At 45.6% G+C, this 23,135-nt stretch overlaps 1 protein-coding gene across 42 annotated transcripts in view; it reads left to right on the top strand.

Moving 5' to 3' along the window:
* The window catches only part of CACNA1C (calcium voltage-gated channel subunit alpha1 C), a 735,566-nt gene that overhangs the window by 96,713 nt on the left and 615,718 nt on the right, over positions 1-23,135 (top strand). The window lies entirely within an intron of this gene.

The raw sequence follows: 23,135 nt of genomic DNA, 5'->3' as shown, positions 1-23,135 counted from the left end.
GGCTTCTCCGGAGCATGTGTTTCCTATGAATTTCCAGGCGAGGGGGAAAAGTTCCCCAAGTGTCTGCTCTGCCTCGCTTTCTCGCGTTTGCCTGGAGAGCCCAACTGCCCGGCCAGCGGGGCGGGAGGGGGGCAGGGGGGTTGCGGGCGCCGGCGCCAGCGCCGCGGGGCCCGGGGGGCTGGGGTCCCTCTCCTCGCTCGGGGCGCGGCTGGGAGCGCGCGCGCGCACCCCGCCCCAGGTCGGCCTCGCGCTCCGGGCCGCCGCCGGGCATCCCGCTCGCTGCCGGCGCCCCTTCTCTCCCGCAGCGCGCTCCAGGTGGCGGGTGGGGGCCCGGGATGCAGATGTGAGTCTCGGCGCCTCTCTCCCTCTTTCCCGTCTCCCTCTCTCCCTCTCTCTCTTCCTCTCTCCCGGCTGCCTTTCTCCTTTCTCCCTCCCTCTTTCCCTGGGTCTCCCTCTCCCCATCTCCCTCTCTCCCTCGGCTCACCTACACCCACCCACCTCTCTCCTGCCATTGACCCCAAGTGCACCCACGCCCCGTGTATTCTGATTCGCACCTACATGTGGGCTAGCACCTGAGGGTGTAAGCAGTTAGAATTCGGGCGGTGTGTGGGCTTTGCTTTTTCATGTTTTAAGGAAATAATGAAAGGGTGTGCCGAGCTCACGCGGCTCCGCACTATTGCCCAGTGTTTTCCCAGCATCTCCATCCTTGGCATCAAGTGTCACCAGCTCCCCCCAGTCAGGGGGAAAGGCTTTCAGGTAACTCCCCACTTCTTGGAAACTTTCTCCCCCCCCCCCATTAACAAGTTATTATGTTTTGGCATTGCTCAGCAGCTCAGGTTATGATGGAGTGTGGAGGGATGGTCTTGCTGGAGTGTGGCAGCCTCCAGCTTCATCTCTGTCTTGTCTCCATGGCTTTCTCTGCCTCTTTTGGGTGTAGTCTTCCCTTTTTCTCTCCCAGTCTTCCAAGCCTCCCTGTTTACACTCTTCCTGTCAATTGCATCCTCCTGATTACCTGTCGCTGTTGGTCCTGTTACTTCCTGGGGTACTTTTAGTGATTCTCTGAGGACCCCAGCCTGGTGGAGGGGTTGCCTCCATATCTCTTCTTTCCGGCCTCCTCCTCCTTCTGCCCCCATCTCCACCATTTGGGGACAGAGCCCCCGTCCTTTAGAGCTACCTGCCTGGTCTCTGTCCAACCTGAAACTGATTTTGGAGCTAGCTGCCTCTCTGCTTTCCAGCTGGGGTGGCAGTGTGTGGATTTTGACCCATCGGTAGAAAGAATTTTGTCAAGGGCCATGGGTTCTTGGGTGAGCCAGGGCTTTGTCATAAGGGCAGCTTCTGTCCCTGGATTTCTCTATGCCATGACCCCATCTGTCACCTGTCCCCCTGTCCCCTTCCTAGCAGATGGAGCAGTGGATGCATTAGGAGCTTGAGGACGAGAGACACAAGGAAAGGGTGATATTTGTGAAAAGTGGGGATGGATATCTCCCTTCCAGGTTCTCAACTCAGCATGAGCAGCCTTGAGGAGAGCTCAGTAGTATTGTCCTTACTGTCACTAACAATTGCAGTATACTGTGCTAAGAATTGTTATTCACATAACGATAATCTTCACTGGTTTACCAGGTCCCCCTCTTAGTGCAGGAGAAACCCCTCTTAGTCCCTTTCCTTTCTTTTGCCCCTTTGTCCCCCTGCATCCCCTCCCCCCACCTCACACATATGCAGGGATCACACATTAAAAGTAGGAGCAGTGACCCTGGAGAGGTTTGTGAGAAAGATGGAGGGATAGGAGCGAGGGAGCGGTGGCCGGGAGCTCTGCTTTTCCAGCAACATGCCAACAAACACTATGGCAACCTGAATTCCAGTTCTCTCCCTTGAAGCTGCAGTGATTATATAATTCACGGGAGCAATTTTGCCTCCATTCCTGGATGCAGTTCTCAGGTGAAAAAGCACAGGATCCCTGTCTCCCCTCCATTCCCCATCCCCCTTTCCTTGGTGGCCGGCATTGGTTTTTTGCAGGAGGAGAGAAGGAGGGTGATGGAGGTAGGGAAGGCCGACCTGGAAAAGCACGAATATTTACAAGGAAAAGGGTTGCTGTGGTTTAATAACTGAAGGGGTGATGAGACATAAATGGGGGCTTGAGTTTCAGGAGAGAGAGAGAGAAGAGAAGCCAAATGATTACCTCAGATCAGTGATGGTGACAAACCAAAGAGTGGAGAACCGAAAAAGTTGCCAGTGCGGGCTTTACATTCTTCTCCTCCTGACAGATTTGAAGGCACTGAATGCATTGGTCCTTTCTCCCCAGCTTTTTGGTGGGGGGTGTGTGTGTGTGTGTGTGTGTGTATGTGTATTGAGGGATGGGGTATGGAGACCAGTGATGAACGCACTGGAATAGCTTGAAGATTCGCTGAAGGACTGGCTTTTGACCCTGGGTTTCAGGCTGGGAGTGGCTCATGTGGGCCTTGCCTCACCTCTCGTGCCCCATCTGCTCTGGTCCCATGCCAACCTCCCACTTTTCTGGGCTGATTTTCCATTGCAGGCTCCAGCTAGCAAATGAGTTTCTTAATAGTCAACCATTTAGCAAATAAAACATCAGAATGTCCCTTATCTGCTGGAGACAAGGCAGAGGGGAGAAACATGTGTTCTGGGAGTGGAAGACACACTGTGCTTTTCTTTTAACTACTTAGCAATACAGTGGAATAGTAATCTTCATAATAAAGTAATAATAATAATAATGGTGATCACAGTTAACTCTTTACAAATGGTCATAGAACAATGTCACTTGTCCCTCAGCTTGTGTAGGTTATAGAAAGCATGACATTAGCTTCTCTTTCTCTGGATACTGCATGGAGGAAACTGGAGGAAAAGGGCTGTTGAGGCTCTGAATATCATGCCTAGTATTGCTCTGATACTTTCCAGTGTAGCGGGATAATACATAATAGACTATATCACAAGAACCAATTAGTCATTATTTCCATTGAGCACACAGTAAAAGTATTGAAGTGGGTACACGTGCGCGTGTGCACACACACACACACACACACACACACACAGAATAAAGAAAATATATTTTAGATTACACAAAAGATTAATGCACTTTGGGGACCCAGCTAGTTGTGGAGAGAAATAAACTCCCCTGAGACTGTTTGGACATTTTTACCTCATGTGAAATGGAGAAGTGTTCTCTACATGTAGATGTTCTAGGGATAGTACTTTGCAAATGAAGTGGTGAGCCCTTAGCTCCTTCAGCCATCTCTCAGAGTCTTGGTGATGACTTGAACTCTTCCTGCAATTTTTTTCTTTGATTTAAAACTGCCCTAGGTGGGTTCTTCTATGTATATAACACCTTGGACTTATACCGAAACATGCTGAATGGGGATTTCAAGGCCCTGCTGATTTTTGTGTCTTCACTCCTAGCACCGGTCCCTCCTCATTCCAGACCCATAATACATGACAGGTGAGCGCATGTCCCCATGAAGGAATGAGTGCAGATGCAGGAAGACCTAAGGTGGATGTGCTTTCTGCCTCTCCCAGTAGGTGGCGCTCCAGGGCTTAGGAGTCAGGAAAGGGGCATTTCCCCTTGGGTTTGGTGGGGAAAGTTACTGGGAGGGTTTGGAGAGAATTTCGTGTGCTGTGACGCTTTGATTACGTCCATCCCTGTTCCAGTGCAGAGAACCCCAAAGACCAGTGTGTGTTCCCATGCTACCACATACACCAGAGGACCACCCCCCCAAACGGGTGACTTGAGTCCCTCAGTGACCTTGCCACCCTCGGGCAATGTAAACCCACTTTGGATTTCTCCCACTCTTACATACTCTTACCTCTCGGACTTCTGTTTACTTCTTGCACAGACTGCATCCTACTGAGCCTTGAGGGAGCCTTTTGGGCGATTAGCCCAACTTGCTATGGCCATATATTAATTTTCTCCCTGATTTACCATGGACAGTTTAGTCACCAGAGGGGCTATTACTTCCCAAGCCCAGTGGAGCATGAGGTGACCAGAAATTTGGGATTTGGAAACCCTAACCTATAGGGTTACAAAGCTTGCCGGCTCAAAGGCAAGAAGACATTTTCCTAACTTTATTAGGGAAAAAAACACGAAAACAACTGGGTACACTTCACAGCTGATTTCTGTTTATGAGTCTGGCTGGGCTCCTGCTGGGTAATGGCAGAAAAGCTCCCGAGACCCAGGTTAGGCAGTAACTGAGATTTGTTCTAACTTTCAGTGATGTTTTCTAGCTCCTGGTGTTTCCAGCCCTCACTTCACTTGGCTTTCTTAGTTGTTGTGGCAAACTCTCTGCGGTCTGAGGAACCCTTGCCACCATGTGGGTGGCTCAGTGCCCCATAGGGTCTTCTTCCTTTTCAGTAATTCCCGCTGCCCAGTGAGGCAGCCGTTTGTGAGGTGGTCAGGACAGGTCAGCCCGTGTCATCCCTCTGCCCCCTTGCCAAACTCTGAAACCCGTGCTCAGCATTCAAAAGCAGGAGACAGTTTTATTTTCCAACACAGACTAAAGAAAGTGGATAGATTGTTTGGGGAAACACCTGAAGACTTAACGACAAGACAAACCAGCAAAAATAATCACACTGATTTAGTCTGTTTTGAGATCCCATCCTCACTGTTGCCTCAGTGAACGTTGGGCACGAGAGGAGAACAGAAGACTGATGAAAAAAAAAATAGGCCTGGGGAATTGTTTTGCAAAATATCAGGGGCTAAATATTTAGCAACATGAGTGCTAAACATTCTGATAATGAAACAACACTCCAAGCCATGGCTGTCATTATTAGAATAATTTAGTAAACACCTGTTTACATGTACCTCAGGGTTGGATACTGTATAAAACAAGTAAAAGTGACAGGACCCCTCTGGGAAAATGGAATGATTTTCAGTGCTGTTTCAAAGCCGGTCTGTAGGCTTTCACTGAACCCCTGGCAGGAAAAGCAAAATGGAGGACTGAAGCAATGACCGTGATTGTTGGAACGTAAAGGGCAGGTACCATGGGAGAGGTCTTCTGTGTGTCTTAATTCCCAGATGGGGTGCTCGTGCGTTCATTGTGGCACTGACCCAATGGAGATGCGTGCCTGAAATGCTGCAGCGACGCTTGCTTCTTTCCGTCTATGGTTTAGGAGCCCTTGGAGGCAGCAGGAAGGGAACTGGAGTGGAGTCTCAGGTTCCCAGGAGCCTTGGGACCCCTGAGAGCCTTGTGGCCATTCTAGCCTGTGTGCCGTGTGGGTGAAAGCTCAGGAGGGCCTCCTAAACAGAGCTGTGAAATGGCTGGGAGCTTCAGGGAGCCAGGCTGGCCGGAGAAGGATGCAGAAAGAGGCTCAGATGACTGGGGGGAGGGTGTCTGGGGGGAGGATGGGAATTTGGGGAACATGGTTATTACTTGTGGAGCTGAATTAAATTCAAGTGGTGATTTAAGGGACATAAGGAGAACCGCTTGGGCTTGGAGCTCAGGAGTCAAAGAGAGATTGAAAATAGACCCTAACTTCCCCAGAGACCAAGGGAATGGAAGGAATAGTAAATCTGGCTTGGAGCAGAGGATGAGGAAAAGGTGGGTTGACTGGCAAGAAACCAGAACCCTTCAGTTCCTCCCCTTCCAAAGCCCCACCAAACCATTGCTCTCCGTAACACGTTCACTTAAAAACGTCTTCTGGCACTGCGTGCGTGTGTGAGAGAGACAGAGAGAGAGAGGGTGGGGAGGGGGTGGTTCTAGATTCATGAACTTTGAAGCGCTTGTCAAACAGACATCGAATAAATGTAATGTCTCTTTGGGAATTTACTTTCTAGGATCAGAGCATTTTAAGGAACCTTAGGACAAACTCTGTTTCCAGTTGAGAAAACAGAGGCTCCTAGAGTCAGTCGCTCAGGCAGGGATGTGACAAAGAACAAGGTCTTCAGGCTCTTTTTGCGCCTACTTTCTTGTGACCACACTTGGTATGTGTCAAACCCCGTAAGAGGGCACTGCTTAGTGTTTCTGGAAAAATTTTGCTTACTCAACCTTTCACCCTTTTCCTATTCTACCTCTCTCCAATCCCACCTTTGTACTGGCCTTGAGATCATCCCTGAGATGTTAGAGGTGGAAGCAGAGTGGGGGTGGGGTGGGGATATCTATCATTGGGAAGATTTAAAAATAAATTGCTCAGACCATAGAGTAAAAGTTCATACCCGTCCACGAGGAGCTCTGACAAAATTCAGATCACTATGCCGTCTACTGACGGATATAGCTCCGAGCTGTTTTTATTTGCTTGCTCCCTTTCTGTCCCACTCTAGGCTCGTTGTTGCTTCCAAGAGGGAGCAGGGGGATGAGAGGTGAGGCTGTGCTGTGGGACTCCCCTTGGTGAATTGTTGGCAGTTCTTTGTGGACTGGCCAGCTTTGCGGTTAACCAGGCCAGGGACACACAGTAACTGCAGGGTAGAGAGCATGGCACATGTGGGTAGCAGCTGGCCAGGGGACAGACTGCCATGGACGCCACCTGAGTTGAAAGAACAAAAGCTTCTCCATGCTTCCTTGTTGGGGTTGGTCTCATAGGACCCCCGTCCCTCTTCCCAGAAGACATTTAAATAAGGACCAGGGGTTTAAATTCAACCCATGGAAAGGAGTTCATCTAGGACCTGCCTCTGTTGTTCCCATCATCCCTAAAGTGCTTGTTGGCTGCCTTGTTTGATGATTGTATACATGGACAACTGGAAGGCCTGGGAGGCTGACTTGGTTTCTAGCTCTAAGATGGAGGCGTGAGCTAGACTTGTCCTTAGAGATGTGGCCTTTGAGATCCCTGGAGGAAACCACCCTTTCAGAACATAGTGTTGCGATAATCTCATGAAATATTCATGCTGCCAAAGTGCCAAGGGGGAGGGGATTCTTTTAATCTACTTGGCTATGCTCAGTATTGCCTGCTTGAACCTAGCTAAAAAGAAAATAAAATAATCTTGTGTCCTGTCCTTTAGAGAACCACGCCAAAATCCAGGCAGCAAATGAATGTTCTCCCCATATAGCCTATGGGCAGAAATGTTGGCTTGATTACTCAATTAAGCTGTGTTTACTTTGTGACCATTGTGTCATGTTCAGTCACTTGCATTGTTTGTGTCCTTCCAAAATAATCCATGTTGGGCTGAAACCTTTCAAAGATGTTGGTTAGCAAAAGTAAGAAAAATAAATAAAAATAAAGAAGGCTACAGCTAGAGAAATGACCAGGGTCACATTCTTTGACTTGCTCTTTTTCTCAGAGAGTTTTGAAGGAATCAAGACTGACATTTTTTCATCTATAAAATGGAGAGAAGAATCCTTAGCTGGTCAGCTTCACAGGGTGGCTGCGAGGTTCCGTATGGGAGAAAGTGTAAATCATGCTGTGGATATCAATCATTCTTACCAGAAGGCAGACCACTAGGGTTTGAAAAAGCAGGACCATGAAACAACTTTCAAAGCAATTCAGACAACTTTGTAGGCTGGCATGATTCAGAATTTCAAGGATGGAAATGTAAAACAAAACGGAATAGGCTGAGGTGGTCTGGCTGATACCAGAATAATCAAGGAAGTGAAAAATCAGCTCTGATAAGCCTGGTGTTTCAGTGTGTTCTTCACAACCATGGACCAACGTGAGGCCCATAGGGTGCCAGGCTGCGGACCACTGGACTGCTGTTTCCAACCAGAGGGTCAAGACCTGGGGACGCAGGGCTTCCATAGGCCCAGCAGCCGTCTGCCTGCCGTCATCTTCTCCCACCCACGGCACAGGGCGCCCTGCCTTCAGCCTAAGGTCCAAAGCCAAACTTGTCGGAAGTCCTCTGATGGTCCAAATATCTGGAAATAGGGCCACCGAGAGCAGGAAGGACACCACCTGGGCAAACAAACATCTCCTTGCTTTCTGGCACAAATTCCCCAAACCTAAACACAATGCCTCAGTACAGAAGGACAGACTGCCTGGAAAATAAAACTTTGCTTCGAATGTAAACCTTGGGTTTAGGAAACAACAACAACACAACAATGGGGTTTTTTTTTGATATAATAAAAGTGCTAGAGGTTTGTAGAGAGAGGGAATCATAGAGCCCTGAGACACATCACAATAGGAAAGGGCTTTACTTTCACATCTTAAGTGAGAGATTAGCTTTTTGTTTCCTAAAAAAAAAATAATCTCATCATTAAAAAGTGTGCTGGAAAATTTGCATTTAAGTTTGCACCTTGTTGCCCACGCTGAGTCCCTTCCCAGCCTCAGGTCTTGGATCTGTGGAATCATCCATGCTTTCATTTTTATTTTCAAAGATTAGTTATATTGAAGTATAACTCCTTCCTTTGTATATTTTAGAATGGGGCAGGAGTGATAACTACCATTTAATGGCTCGTGTGTCTCCAGCAATGTCCTTTGGGCTTCGTGCACTGAGTATCATTTTGTCCTTGTATCAGTCCTGTGGGGCAGGTACTGATATTTTTCAGGTAGGAAAACTGAGGACCTAAGGTCTTGTGTATCGTGGCCAAGATCACCCAGAAAATACTGAAGCTTGGCATCAAATCCAGGTCTGTTTGACTTTCAAAGCCTTTGTTCGTTCTTTCTCCATATGGGGAAGAGGAGAAAGAAGAACCCTACCCAACCATTTTGGGAAAAACTACCTTGGGCTAGCCTAATGGCACTTTGCCTGCATTTGCTCAGTGGAAGCTCTGGCTTTGGCTGGTCACGTGGAGTGGATAAACAGCTGAACATTTGTTCCTCTTTGGTGGCTGCTTTATGGTCCCTCGGCATACCCCTCCTCACAATCCCATCCTCTAGCTATTTGTTTGTGCCCATGGTTTCTGCCTGGGCACACTTTGGCTTTTCGGATCCCTCTCTAGACCTTCATGGAAGACCTAGACTGGTCAGTCTTGGCTTTGGGATGACCACTCCTTGGCGTGGCCTCACTTCATCACGCGTTCTTGGAATGTCTTCATAGTAGTTCCCACCTGGGAAAGTCTCCATCCTCAAACGAGATTCTGAGGAGTTCAGGGGACCATCCTTGCAAGCTGACCTCCCTGGACTTCTCACATAATTTATTTGTCTTTTTATTTTTAAATCACATCTTTGTGGAGCTATAACTCATGTGCCGTGAAATTCACCCTTTAAAGTATACGCAACTCAGTGGTGGTTAGTATTTTACAGAGTCGTGCAGCCGTCCCCACTGTCTAATTTCTGCACATTTCATTCCCCAAAGAGAAGCCCCCACCCACTGGCAGTCATTCTCCACCCTCCCCATCCTCCTCCCCACTGTCGGTCCCTGGCTGTCATGCATTTCCTTTCTTTCTGTATGGATTTTTCATGCATTATTGTGAGCAATAATAATTCTATAATTGGAGCTCATCTGTGTAGTCTAGCTGTCGGCAGCACATCTCACGCATTTCAGGACTAGGTGTGTCGTGACAATCTGTATGATAGATGATTCAGTTAAAAGGAAGCACGAGATTAGTTAAGGACTTAGGTGTCATTTGGAGGTGAGATTAAGCACTTTCAGTTACGGAAAGAATGGCTTTCAGATTTATTTCTTTTAACCGTCTTGCTAAAGCTAAGTCTACGAGTCACATCTATTGATAGTTGAAGAAGATGTGAATGATGACCTTTACATTTTTTTTTATTGTGGTAAATGTAACCAAATTTGCCATTTTAACCATTTTCAAGCGTTACAACTCCGTGGCATTAATTTACAGTGTTGTACAACATGGCCCTTACCTACTTCCAAAACCTTTTCATCACTCCAAACAGAAACTCTGTAATCACAAAGCAAGAGCTCCCCATTCCTCCCCCTTCTCAGCCTCTGGTAACATCTGATCTACTTTCTGTCTCTAAGAATGTGCCTACTGTAGATATTTTATATAAGTGGAATCATACAACACTTGGCCTTTTGTGCCTGGCTTACTTCACTGAGTGTGTTTTCAAGGGTCATCCCTGTTGTTTGTAGGTGTCGGAACATCCTTCCTTTTCACAACTGAATAGTAGTCCATTTTTAGTATATACCTCATTTTGTTTATTGGTTCATCAGAGGATGGACACTTGGCTTGTGAAAACCCTCTCGTGCACAATGCTGCAAAGGACATAGGGATATAAGTATGTGCTTGAATCCTCATTTTCACTTCTTCCCAGGTGTGTACCTGGGAGTGAAATTGCTGGGTCTGAATTATGACTTTTTCACTCTAAGAGCCCATTTCTTGTGTGGATTCCCAAGTTTGAATCCTGTGCAGAGGAGAATACAGTATTAGTGAGTTCCCTTGTGTCAGTAATGAGAATCCAGTATTTTCTCCGGGTGGCCAGTGCCTATATCAGAAATTCGACTCTAATTAGGTGTTTAATAATCTAGTAGCTGTCTTTTGATCCCGCCTCTGTTCCAAAAAAATAATGAAGGTCTCTCCATCCAGTTCAGCTTTTACCTCTGTGACGACTGGGCTTTGTGACTTGACAGGAAATGGTTGTTTGGCAAGACAAAGCTATTTAGTCTGCCTCTGTCTCTCCGTCTGTTTGTCTAGTCCAGGGGCACCCATGCCTGTGGAGAGTGGGATCCAGTTGACAACCGTGAGGACCCTGGGAGAGGATGCCTCCCTCCCCCTGCTGTGTGGTTGGGTTGTGTCCTCTTGGTGGGAAGGCCATTCGGCTTGGCTGATGGGGTCTCTGTCTCCCAGCTTTGGAGCTGCCTGGAGGCTCTTGGCTACACCTCACACCATTTGAAGTCTAGGCAAGGAAGGAAAAAAAAGTGTGATGGAAAAGAAGCAAGGGAGAGAATCAGGAAAAGTGAGAGGGGAGTAAGAGAGAAAGGAGTGGTTAAGCAAAGGGAAATTTTTAACACTTGATGGATCTGTGCTGGGAGTTAATGACCCAATTAATGATTAGGATGCTTCTTTCCAATGTTGGGGTGGCTTTTGTTTTGGGGAATTGTTTTGCTTAAAATTCATAATATCCCCTTACATTTTGATTGTTTAATATACTCTTTTAAGTCCTTTTCATGTCTTCTACTTTAGCCATTCTTTAAAAAAAAAAATCCATTGAAGTCGTGGGGCAAGTTTTATGATTCCCAGATTATCAGATAAAGAAAGGTGGACTCAGAATTTGAACAACCTGCCAGTTAGAGAAGGAAAAAAAACTCATCAGTTTTAATTTTTTTGAAAGAATATGTTATGTTAGACTTTGAGCCTGTGCATCTTTTGCCTCATACTAAGCTCTCTAATTAGTGGGTTCAGCCTGGCCATAAATATATATCTGTGTGTGTGTGTGTGTGTGTGTGTGTGTGTGTGTGTGTGTGTGTGTGTCTTTCTCAGATTAGCTGAGCTCAGTATGCTAAGATGAAGAAGCAAGTCACTTTGAAGACCAATACCCTTGGTTTAATCTAACTATGAGTGCATTCTTCCCTATTAGCCTCTGCCTTCACATCCCTTCCCTGATCCTGTTCACAGGTATGTTTTGGCCACCATCCAGAGCTAAAATGTTACCTTGTGTTTCTCAAGGTTAGAGCCTCTGCTGTCATGTCTGGGTGGCCAGGTCAGCTTGGGGTTCCAAGTTGTAATCCGAGGGGATTACAGTGACTCAGATCTCCTATTTGGTCTGCAGTGGATAGGATCTTGTGGCTCTGTTTTTCAATTAGTTAATAGGGAAAAATTTTGACCTATGCCCAGCTGTCTGAAAGATCAGGAGATAAGAAACCTTTTCCTAAGATAAGTTGACTGTGACATGTCCCTGAAATGGGATGTTTCATGCCAATTGTGATGAAAATAATTTTAAGTTGTTTTTTTCCCCTTTCCAGAATTTGGATGGTTGGTCATTCACAGGAAGTTATGACAACTGTTATCTGTAAGGCAATTTGCTCTTGGGATCTTTAGATTCAAGGAGACCTTCAAGATTACAGGCTCTCGACTATCCCTTCTTTTAGGGAGTATATAGTCCAGTAGGAGGTAAGATACACACCCACGTTTACAGATACACCTGTAAGATACAAGGCAGAGGGGCACCTGGGTGGCTCAATGGGTTAAAGCCTCTGCCTTCGGCTCAGGTCATAATCCCAGGGTCCTGGGATCGAGCCCTGCATTGGGCTCTCTGCTTAGCGGGGAGCCTGCTTCCTCCTCTCTCTCTCTCTGCCTGCCTCTCTGCCTACTTGTGATCTCTGTCTGTCAAATAAATAAATAAAATCTTAAAAAAAAAAAAGATACGAGGCAGAATGTTTGATGTTACAGGGAGGTAAAGATGAAAAGCTTACAGGTTTAAAGAAGGAGGGCGACACAGATGGAGTAAGTGGAGAAAGCATATATAAACGTGATGACAAAGCTGTCTTGGAGGGTGGACATAAATGGCGTAGAGAGAAGGGGTGTACATTCCCAACAGAAAGAACGGTATAGTCAATAATATGTTGAAAGACATATTCATTGGATTTTAAAGGAAGAGTGAGTTGAATTGGATTAGAGTACAGGTTATATACTGGGCGATGTGAGAGAATGTGGGGATGGCAGCAAAAGAGTAACATGTGGAGAGCCCTGTGTCAGGCTGTAGGGCTTGCATCCCATTTGGTCAGCAGTGGAGGGCCATTTATAGTGTTTGAGTGAGGAATGGTGTGGTTAGAGCTCCTCTTCCAGAAGACTAGGGAGACAATGGGGTAAAGAATGAGGTGGGGGTGCTAAGACTGCTAGTGGGATACAGTTCTGAGGCCATAGTCCAGGTGTGAGAAGGAAGAAGGGCTTTTCTTAACAGAAGCCAGAGGGCAAGGGAACCCTTTGCTGTTGTCTAGGTGGGAAAGGTAGAGGGAGGATTTGGAGGGTAAGTGGAGGATAGCCAGCATATGTGCAGAACTAGAGTTCATTTAAAGGTGATATTTAAGCTGTGGAAATGGATAAAATTATTCAGGAGAGGGAACAGAGAGAAGAAAATGATGAAGGGGCTGAAGATTGAGCCCTTACATTCAAAGGACAAGAGTGGCATGCAATGGAGCAGATAGAGCCAGAATGGTCAGGGAAGTGGAAGAAGAGCCTTCCTACAGGTCATGGAGGGCAAGACCAGTATGGCATGGAGAAGTGGGTAGGGAAGATGGGAATTGAGAAAACCTGACTAGATTTGATGATTTGGGTGGCAGCAGTGGACTTTGAGAATGGGCTCAGAGTGATCACTGTGCAGTCAGTGAGACTATATAGGCATGGCAGGGTGTGATGGGAGATACATGTGGACCACTCAGGAGTTTTGACTACAAAGGAGAAAAGAAGAGATGGATTTGTTGGCACATGAGAGACTAGACATGGAAGTGGGGGCTGTTGATGAAGCAGATCTGGAAGAAGGCAGTAGGCAGTGGGGTGAGGGGCAGGAGCAGGAGATTAAACCCTAGCCAAGGAGGTACAGTTCAGAGGTAGACCAACAGTAAGCAGAGGATGAGACAATATAGAGTGGTGTTGGGGGAGTTGAAAAAGGAGATATTATGGGTCTCAGAGATGGCAATGCTGGATCCTGACACAGGTGAGGGCAGTTGTAGTATAGTCTGAGCTTGAAGACACAGGAAGAGGTAACAGTCGAAAATACGATGGGACATCCCAAAGATATCAGGAAGGGTTCCTAAGTCTCAAAGGGAATGTGGTTGAGGTCAGGAAGCATGAGTTAGGGGTCAGCAGTCCTAGAGAAATGTTCCCCAGGACCGAGTTTGCTAAAGTGAGATAGGCACTAACTAGGTCAAGGTGCCAGAGATAAGTGAAGGTAGAGTTGGTGTGGAAGAATGGAGGTGGTTGCCTCTGACAATCGAGGTGGCATGGAGGTTCTAGGACACATAATTTTCGTAGGATACATGAGTCTGAATCTTCTAGCCTGCTTCTGTTCACATAGATCATTTGTCCGGATAGCTTGTTGGCCTCTTGAATGCTGAGTGAATGTACAGAGGAGCAGGTGGACTTCCTCTGGAGAACATAAGAACAGGAAGAAGATGGGAAGCCAGGGTGGAGGGGATGATGGCAGTGTAAGAAGGGTTGGTAGAGGGTGGTAGGCTAGGATGCATGTGTGTGGAAGGTAGGTGAATGGCGACAAAATTTACTGAAACTTTCACAATTTGGCTTGCTGAGAACCTTGTGGGCATTGACACAAAAGCAGAGAGTGCATGTTCCAGACTCCTGAGGTCATGTTCAACACAAGGATGGAAGGGAGCAGGTGACATCAGGACTGGTGTGGAGGAGGACCTCAAACATTAGGTTGTCACAGACTGTTTTAGGCATCATGGACAAGGAGCTTGACCTGCTGGCCTCAGTCATGCTCAACAGTGGATAGGAGTGTTCTGGACGATTCGGATGAGAAGTGCCAGCCTAAGGGTGGTTACCTAGAGAATGACCTGACTGTGGGACCTACCCACTCCTGTCTTCTCATGTTTCCTTTCCACACCAGGTAAGCTTCCCAGCCTATGATATTGGTTCTCTGGAGAACTGGTTAGCCTTTGTGGAGTATTAAACTCTATGATTTATATCATTATAATTATGTCAGTATATCAAATTCCTGAGAATGGAACATTTTATTATTTTTTCTTTATCCCCTCCCTCTCATAACCTCACAACAAAAATGTTACAAACCACTGGAAAATCTCAGGTTGGATCCCATTTGAGCTGTGCAATGCCTAGATTTGCCTGCAGTCAAGAAAAATATGATATTCTGAATGTTTAATGAAAGGATGTAAGTTTTTGGTGCCAAGTACAGTAACACTCTTTGAATGCCATGGAATAATGTTCTGCTGCATAGTGCTTGGTCCAAGAAAGAGTTAATGATCAGGAGATACACTCAGGCTCTATCCCAGTCCTTCTCAGCATGCAGGGACTCTAGTAAGAGGTCTGAAAGGCACCATCTGTGAATGGGAAAGACTTACCCAGGGGCAGTGAAAGTAGCAGTGGCTGCAAAGGCCTGGTGATTTGAGTAGGGGAAGCTAGGCCCCTGCACTTCCACTCAGGTTCTCTGCACTGACCACTATGGTGAAATGTATAGAAAGTCCAGTGGTCCCAAGTTCTGTCCTTTTTCTCTAGCTCCCTGTACCCATCCTGTACCCCACCTCTTCACTAGACCTGACCATATTGTGGGAGAGCCCCAGGGACAAGGATGAAGCCTTTACTGGGAAGCACATTTTTCTCTGCCTTTCTTAGCCACAGAAGTGGCACCAGTTTCTTGTCTGCCTGTCCAGAAACCTCTGGGAATTGTCCTGACCCATCCTGTGGCCACTGTTTCACCCAGTCTGGCCTTGTCTGGGAAACCATTTGCCGAATTCGGCCTTCTTCTGGAAAACCTCAGGATGACACCGCCCCCCCACCCCCACCCCGAACCCTTGCTCTCTTGCTGGATCTGGGCGGCAAGACTTGGGATTTTCCCTTTTTCCACCTCAGGGAAACTTGGGCAGAATGCACAACTTTCCTCTGAGGGTATCAGTTGTGGAATGGGCTGGGTCTGGATGGACAGGTTTCCTCAGCGCCTACTGCACTTTCCAGACAACTGGTCCTAAGATATTTCCTTAGACTTTGACTTGACTCAACTAGAATGAAGGAGAAAAGAAGATCCTGAAGAAGAAAATGACCATAAAAAATATTCTTGAGTTGGATGGAGGGATGGAACAGGCCTGCTCTCCCCGAGAGGTAGGCACAGCTCTTGGAGACATCCACAGATAGCACCGTGTATAGTCACGTTTATGCACACTTGGCCCAGGGACAGGCACACATTGGTGCCTCCTGAGAGTTACAATTAGTTCATGTCCATTTGAAAGAGAGAGGATAAAACGGCAATAGAGGTCATCTAACTTGTGTTTTTAAGGCCCAGAAGTAAACGAACAGAAATTCTAAAGCAAAGAGTCTTAAGGAAATGTTCCTCCAACACTTGGGGGCCAAATACTTGCAACTTCTTTGACAAAGATCTCCATGTGGTATGTGTATGTGTGTAAGTGCATGCATGTGTGACAGAGAAGAGGCAGAGGGGAGGAAAGAGTGGTGTGCCTTTGTTAGAAACCTTTGAAAGATACCATGTCCTCATAGGGTGCAGACATATCTGGGCACAAGGACACCTTGGGTTTTGATGGACTTCAACCTCTTGCTTTGGAATTTTGGTTGGATCATTTAACTTCCCTATATCTGAGAATCTGCTTCTGCTAACACCCTGACCCTCCCTCCCCCATTAAGAATCCATTTATTCTTGAGGTGTCTAGGTGGCTCAGTCAAGTGTTGCCTTTGGGTGAGGTTTTGATCTCTGGGTCCTGGGATTGAGTCCTGAGTCTGCTTCTCCCTCTCTCTCTGCCCCTTCTCCCTACTTGTGCACTCTCTCCCTCAAATAAATTAATAAAATATTTTTTAAAAGAATCCATTTATTCTTTTAGCCTATTGATAAATGACAATTACTTGAATATTTCATGGGGATTAATTAAAGTACAGGAGGAAAAAACTTTTTGTGTCTAGTCATTTATGTACTGTCAGGTGCACAGGGAAATTGTGGGTAGGCTCAAATGCATAAAGAATATTTCAGAGCCAGATTTTCTCTAAGAAAAGATGTCTTGGGGTGGTGAAGGAAGAATGTAAGACAACTCTGCTCTGTGACTTCAGAAATAGTACCAGAGAGAAAGGGCTTTGGACTTTAAAGGCATGGGGATGTCCTGTGTTTCCTTGGCCTCGAGGGGGTCTTGAATTGGGGATGCTGTATTTTACATATTATAGATGTGACAAAGTATTCAGACCTGCTCCCAAGGAGGTCTTTGTGAGGGAGCTCTATTTCATCTCTCGCTCTCTTCTTCCTTCTAGGTTTCTTTCCTTAATACGGAAGCATGTATTTTGTAGTTCTTTCAGCAGTGGTCTATGCTGGTAGATTTCAAACCTCTTCAGTCTTTGTTTGACATTGTCTTTTTTACTTTTGAGTTCACTCATGAATAATGGCAGGTACAAAGTTCTGTGTTAGCAGTTCTATTTCTTCAGCAATTTGAAGATAATTCCATTTTCTTCTGGACTCTATTGTTGCTCATGAAAAGTTTGCTGTAAGTCTGAATCACTCTCTGACTTAAAAAAAGATACTCTTTGACTTTAGTGTTATGCCATTTTACAATGTTGAGTTAATACATAATCTTTAAAAAATCTTGCTTGAGACTTGGTGGGATGCTTCAGTCTACAGATGCATATTGTTCTCCAGCCTGGAAAATTCTCAGTCATTTCCAGATATTGCCTCTCTCCCAGTCTTTCTATTTTATTCTTCTGGAACTCTACTATTAAAATATATTGATCTTTGTCATTGTACCTTTTTTCTTAAATGCACTTTCGTATCTTATATTTCATTATCTCTTTTTGTTACATTCTGGGTAATTTCTTCAGCTCAATCTTCCAATTCACCAGTTTTTTTTTTCTTCATTTCATTCTAAATTGCTGTTTAACCTTTATTTTTTTTTAAAGACTTATTTATTTGAGAGAGCAAGCAGGGGAAGGGCAGAGGAAGAGGGAGAGAATCCTTAGTCAGACTCCCTGCTGATCAGGGAGCCCAACGTGGGGCTCAATCCCTGGACCCCAAGATCATGACCTGAGCTGAGATCGAGTTGGATGCTTAATTGACTGAGCCACCCACATGCGCCTGTTTAACTTTAAATGCATTTTTATTTTTAATTCCTGTTTTATTTCTAAAAGTTCTATTTTCTTTCTCAAAGTTTTTTTTTTTTTTTCTCATAGTGTATTTTTCCCCTTTTGGTTTCTATTCCATATTTTAGATTGTTAATAATTTAAAAATACATAACTACTATAAATATTATATATAGTTCATAAATATAAAATGTTTAAAGTCTATTTAAAATTATTTTATCTACTTCAGCCCTTGGGGAATGATTATCCCGTTTCTTGTATCTACTGATTTTCACTGGTGGTAGATCATTTCCTTTTGTGGCATGTAAATATTGAGTGTGAGTCCATCTTCTTTGTGAATTTTTTCCCATGAGGTTCTAAGCACTCTGAGTTATGGAGGTATTGCAATACTGCTGTTTTGCTTTTACCACCAGTGGGTAATCTTGGTGGTTTCAGTGGTCCAGAAACAGTTTTTGATATTTGCTTCTTGATTTGAAGTGCCCACAGCATACCGGTGCTTTAATTATCATGAGAAAAAAGTATTCAGACCCAGAATCTCAGTCAGAGATCAGTGGAATATGCATATATAATGAACTGACTCATACAAACAGGAAACATTTTAATTTTTCTACCATTGCTGCTTTCAGACCCTCTCAGTTGGATCTCCCTTCCCTGTTCTTTCACATTCTCTCAGGCTTGTCTTTGCTTTCCACTCATATTCAGTTATTAGAATAGTCTCATTTCAATAATTAGGACTCGTGGTGTAAATATTAAAAAAGTCTGTAGACTACTTCAGGCCTTACCCCTGGCTTTCAGATTTGTATGGAGAAGTGTCATGACCTAGTTTTTCCATTTCTTCTTCTGATTCTTCCACTTCTCCCCTACTTCTGGGCTTCCAGGATTAGGGCAGAGGAGAGGGACTTAGAGGAGATGGGGGTCAAGTCTCTCTCCTTGGTGCTGTTTTGTACCTGACATTGGCTGGCTGTCATGTTCTCTGCTATGGTGGTCATCTCAACACCAGCTCTTTCTTTTTGTGGGTTATTTAATGGTCCCTTTGGGGTCCTTTCGAGCACACAGTCCCCTGATGTGGGTGAGATGGCTTTTCCCAGACCTCTTGTGACTCTCACAGCCTCTCTACTCTGAGGCAGCCCTCGTGGGCGAGTCTTTTACAGAGGCTTGAATCCAGTCAGTTCATGCCACATCAGGGTCATCAACTCAGCTCAGTAAAGGCTGTTGCATTTAGTTAAAATTTAGAGTTGCAGGCTGCTTCCCATTGTTACCTTTTTCCCTTACCCTATCTATTGAAGTGCTCCAGTTCTCCTGGAGAATTCTTGAAGCAGGAAGCAGGCCCTGTCTCTTGGTTTTTGTGTGCACCCCCAGACTCTAAAAGACACAGGTCAGTGCTTTCCTGAGAGTAGCCCTCTGCTCTATACATGGGGGTGGGTACATAAGTCCTGTCCCTTAGTAGACACCAGCCTGGGGGGTGACAGGCTGGTTTCTTTTTATTGCAGGCACTCCCATCTCAAGAGGTGCTCCTTTTGGGGCTCACCTCCCTTGGCACTGTGGGGAGGGTTGGGGAAGCACACTCTGCCACAGCCCGTACCTTGCTACCTCTAGGATTCTGGTTTCTAGTCCTCTGCTTATATAGGCTGGATGGGGTGGTGAAGGGGGAGGGTTGAAAGAGGAGTTTGACTACCTCTTAGTTTTGCAGCAAGATATCTATCCAGTGTCTTTATTGGCTGAGGGGTACTTCTCATTGATTGCTTTTTGGTTTGGGGCCTCACCTGGAATTCTGAGACAATAGGAAAAGTGCCAATCAATACCTCCTTATCTTTTCCTCAGGAGGGTGGGCAGAGGTTTTAGCCTGGATTTTTTTCCCACGTTCTTGGCTTTTTGCCAAGGCCTCAGTTTCCATTCTTGGCTTTGTGGGGTCCCTAGCTCCATCTCCTGCCATGTACATGTTGAAGCCCCAGCCCTGGGCCTGCAGCCTCTAGGGCCAGGCCAGCCGTAGTGCCTTGTCTCAGTACTTGGCTTCATGTTCTTTCTTCCTTCCTGGGACGAAGGACTCCCCTTTCTTTGTGTCAGCTGATATTGTTCAGCATTCCTCTGCCTCGTAGAAACAGTGAATTCAGTTTAAGCTGGGTCTCCCTTATTGCCAGTACTGGAAATTTGCATCTGTGTTTTATAGACCACCAATAATGATTCTTGCTTCCATCCCAAAGATGTGAGGGCAAATGAAATCATGGATGTGAACATGCTTGGAAAGTTTTGACCCATTTATGAGAAAGGGATTATTATAAATATACCTCTGCCTGGTTTGTTAAATCATTCGCCCTTGAGCTGGTCCTTTAGTAAAACTATAAGTGAAACTCTCAGAAACCAAAGTGACATGATGATATTTAATAGTTTACCCCTTTAACTGTCACTTCCCACTTATGGCACCTAATGATTTCTAGTCTGCCCTTTGGGACTTACTCAGGTAGAGTATTTTAAACTTTCTGGATGTCGGTGCATTATTTCTTCTTTTTAATATCATAAAGTATAAGAGGCATATATTAAGTAAACATTAGCATATGTGTTTGGTACCTTAGTTTTCTGTTAGGTGTATTCAGTATATACCAGATATATCAAGCGGACTCATTCTGCTTTCTTCACTTAGGGAACCAAAGACAGTTCGGACTATCAATCATCAATCATCGATCAGTCAATTAATGTTAAGTGAGTGTGTGTTCTGAGTTTGGCACCATAAGGGCCACTTGGCAGAGAGCACAAATAAGCATAGCCGATTTTGACAGTCACGTATGAACTAGCAGATACCAGATAGACAACAGTGCTCGATATATTGAATAAAACAGACGGGCATCTGCCCTCCTGGAGCTTACAGTGGAGCCACTGGCTGAATCGCGTTAGAATTTCTCAGAGGCGGCAACGTGGTCCATTGTGGTAGCCATGCTTGTTTGGTGAGTGAGTGAATCCTTCGGGGTCTGGAAGTCTTGCTCCATTTTTTTTTTTTTTTTCAATTAACAGAGCTCTAGTATACAGACTGATACCATAACCCTATCAGGGATAAACTGAAACAAAACAAAACAAAAGCCTAGTCCAGGAGTTGAGCAACTTCTGGTATAAAGAGGCAAAACATAGTATGAAAGACGATTTTATGGCGGTTTAGTTGTGACCTCTGTGTCATGGAGGTTTATCTCTGGTTGTCGTCCCCCCTTTCTTTGCTCTTTCCATTGCATATCCCTTAGGACCCAGAGCTCTTTGCTTTCTACTTCTCCCTCCCTCTGCAAAACACGCTCAGAGAAGGGTTTGGGTACCCGGCAGAGTGGTGTGGCACGGTCCGCGTTCATCCTGGCCGTCGTGGGTGTGTCTTGGGTGAGCTCTGCTGTCCCTGGAGGCCAGCTCCACCCAGAGGGTGGGAGGAGAGTGGTTTCTTCAAAGATGCAGTGAAGAGCTGTTCCAGAAAGAACAGGGCCACAAGGACCTGCTCAGAGGGAGACTGGAATCAATTGTTTCTATTTCTCTATACATTTAAGTCATTTTTATATCATTTTTGATGTATTAGCTGTCCAGCCTTTTGTCTAATTGGGAGAAGTGAAAGATTTTGTCTCTTTTGCAGGAATTCTAGACATCAGCCAATTAAGTTCAGGAGGAATTAGTTAAGACTAAAGTCATCATATAGGTGATTTTACTGAGCCAATGGTTTCAGATTAAATCAGGTAAAGGATATAGGTATGATGACAAATAGATTTCAGGTCCTTTGCCTGTTCAGGACTGGTTACGGTTTGAGCTGGACTGCTGTGTGTTAAAGAGGAGTCTAACTGTTGCCCAAGCTGGGGGAAAAGAGTGCAACAATTGATTAGTGATGTCTGCCACAGCTTTAGCATGGAGGGAATGTGTATAGCACTCCTGCTGTTTTGGCTATTCCTGGTAGAGATGGACAGATGCTTAGGTTGTATTTTAATAGCCAGCTGATGCAGTCACTTTTGTCAAACAAATAGTTCAACAACAATGACAAAAAAAATCCCTTGAAATACATGTTTGGTATAATGAAGAAAAAAAGAAAAAACTTACCCATTTTATAAACTCTGTTTTCCATTTTTTATTCAGGTAGGTTGGTAAATCATAGACAAATTTTGAAAGGTGAATTAAATGTGAGAGCTTCTAATTTCTGGTTTAACTTTCCTGGAGGAGTCACTAGATAGTACTTTATGGTTTTTATTATACTGTCTTTCTAAATATTTTTCAAAGCATTTTTGCACATATTATTTCATTTTATTCTCACTTGATCCCTGTGACAGATTTGTTTCTAGTGCATAGACTGGGAAACTGGTGCTCAGAGATGAGGCTTGCCAAAGGTGGCCACGAACAGTTGAGGGGTTGTCCTGGATTCCTGGCCCCCTTCGCTCAGACCATAAAATTTCTGTGACCCCCCCCCCCCAGAAGATTTCTACCCAGCTGATTATTGTTGATACCCTCTCTCAGGGACAGGAGACTGTATACTGGGGCAGTGACTCAAAATAGCGTCTATTTCCTGCTTAAGAGGTTGTCCTGTCAGTAGTAGGCTGATGAACTAGACACCACTGCTTTGGTAAAATACTTTGGGCTTTATAGGATGGAAAATTTTGTTTGGAAATGAAAATAGCCTGTAGTCATTTGTACCCTGAAGTTGTCAGCTGCTGCTGTCTGAGTCACCCCTCACCGTCTTCTGGCACCCTTGGGGGGCCTCCCTGTAGTCCACCTAGAGTGGTCTGAGCGTGGCCATATTTGGCTTTCTAGAGCTTGTTGGCTTTGGAAGTGCCTTTCAACCTGCCAACACCCAAGTGGGGTCCCGGATCAAGTCATGCATTTAAATGGCCAGGCAGCAGAGAGAGCTCAAGTGGAGACATCCAAGGGATGTGGGGCCATTTACTTAACATAAATCAGCTCTCTGAGCGGGAGTGTCTTAATGCATTCCTTCAGTTATAAACAGTTTAGCGTCATGACAGCCAACATCTTCTCGCCCCCGCTTTCCCTCACTCAGACCTCTGTTTGGATTGTTTCTGCAACCAGGGACTTTGATGATTGCAAGGCATGGTAAGGAGGCCCTTCTGAAGAATAATAAGCTATTGTTTACCAGAACCTTCCTCCTGGAGTGTTTGCACTCAGTGGGTGCAGGCCGCCTTCCTCTGCCCTTGCTCATGGCTCCCAGTGGGCGCTTTGCTGGGGGCATTGCACTGCCTCATTTCATCCTCACTTCCCATTTATGAGGTAGGGACTCCTGTTATCCCCGTTTCGCAGAAGAGAAAACCGATGTCTCAAGAGCCCAAGTTGTTTACCTAAGGTCGCACAGCTGGTAAGCCCTGGAGCTGGAATTTGAACCTGGGCAGGCCTGTTTTGTGGGCCCTTTGGTCTTAAAAGTTCCTGCCATGATCATCATGTTTCTTTTCTAATTTGGCTGGTTTATTGTTGGGTTTTTGAGACTTCACTTGGTACCTCAAAGAGCAGCCTCTATGCTGGCAGACGGAGCCCTGGGATCTGCTCAGACCTCCCACAGCAGGAGCAGGAATTGTGTTGCAAGCGGTGTCAGCCTAGGGGCCCAGCCCACACCTCGGATTTAGGAGAGCAGAGCCAGGGTGCGAG

This window comes from Lutra lutra, chromosome 8, assembly GCF_902655055.1.
Source record: "Lutra lutra chromosome 8, mLutLut1.2, whole genome shotgun sequence".
NCBI lineage: Eukaryota > Metazoa > Chordata > Mammalia > Carnivora > Mustelidae > Lutra > Lutra lutra.
The sequence above is the reverse complement of the archived record's forward strand: the minus strand, read 5'-3'. Positions and strand labels throughout refer to the sequence as shown.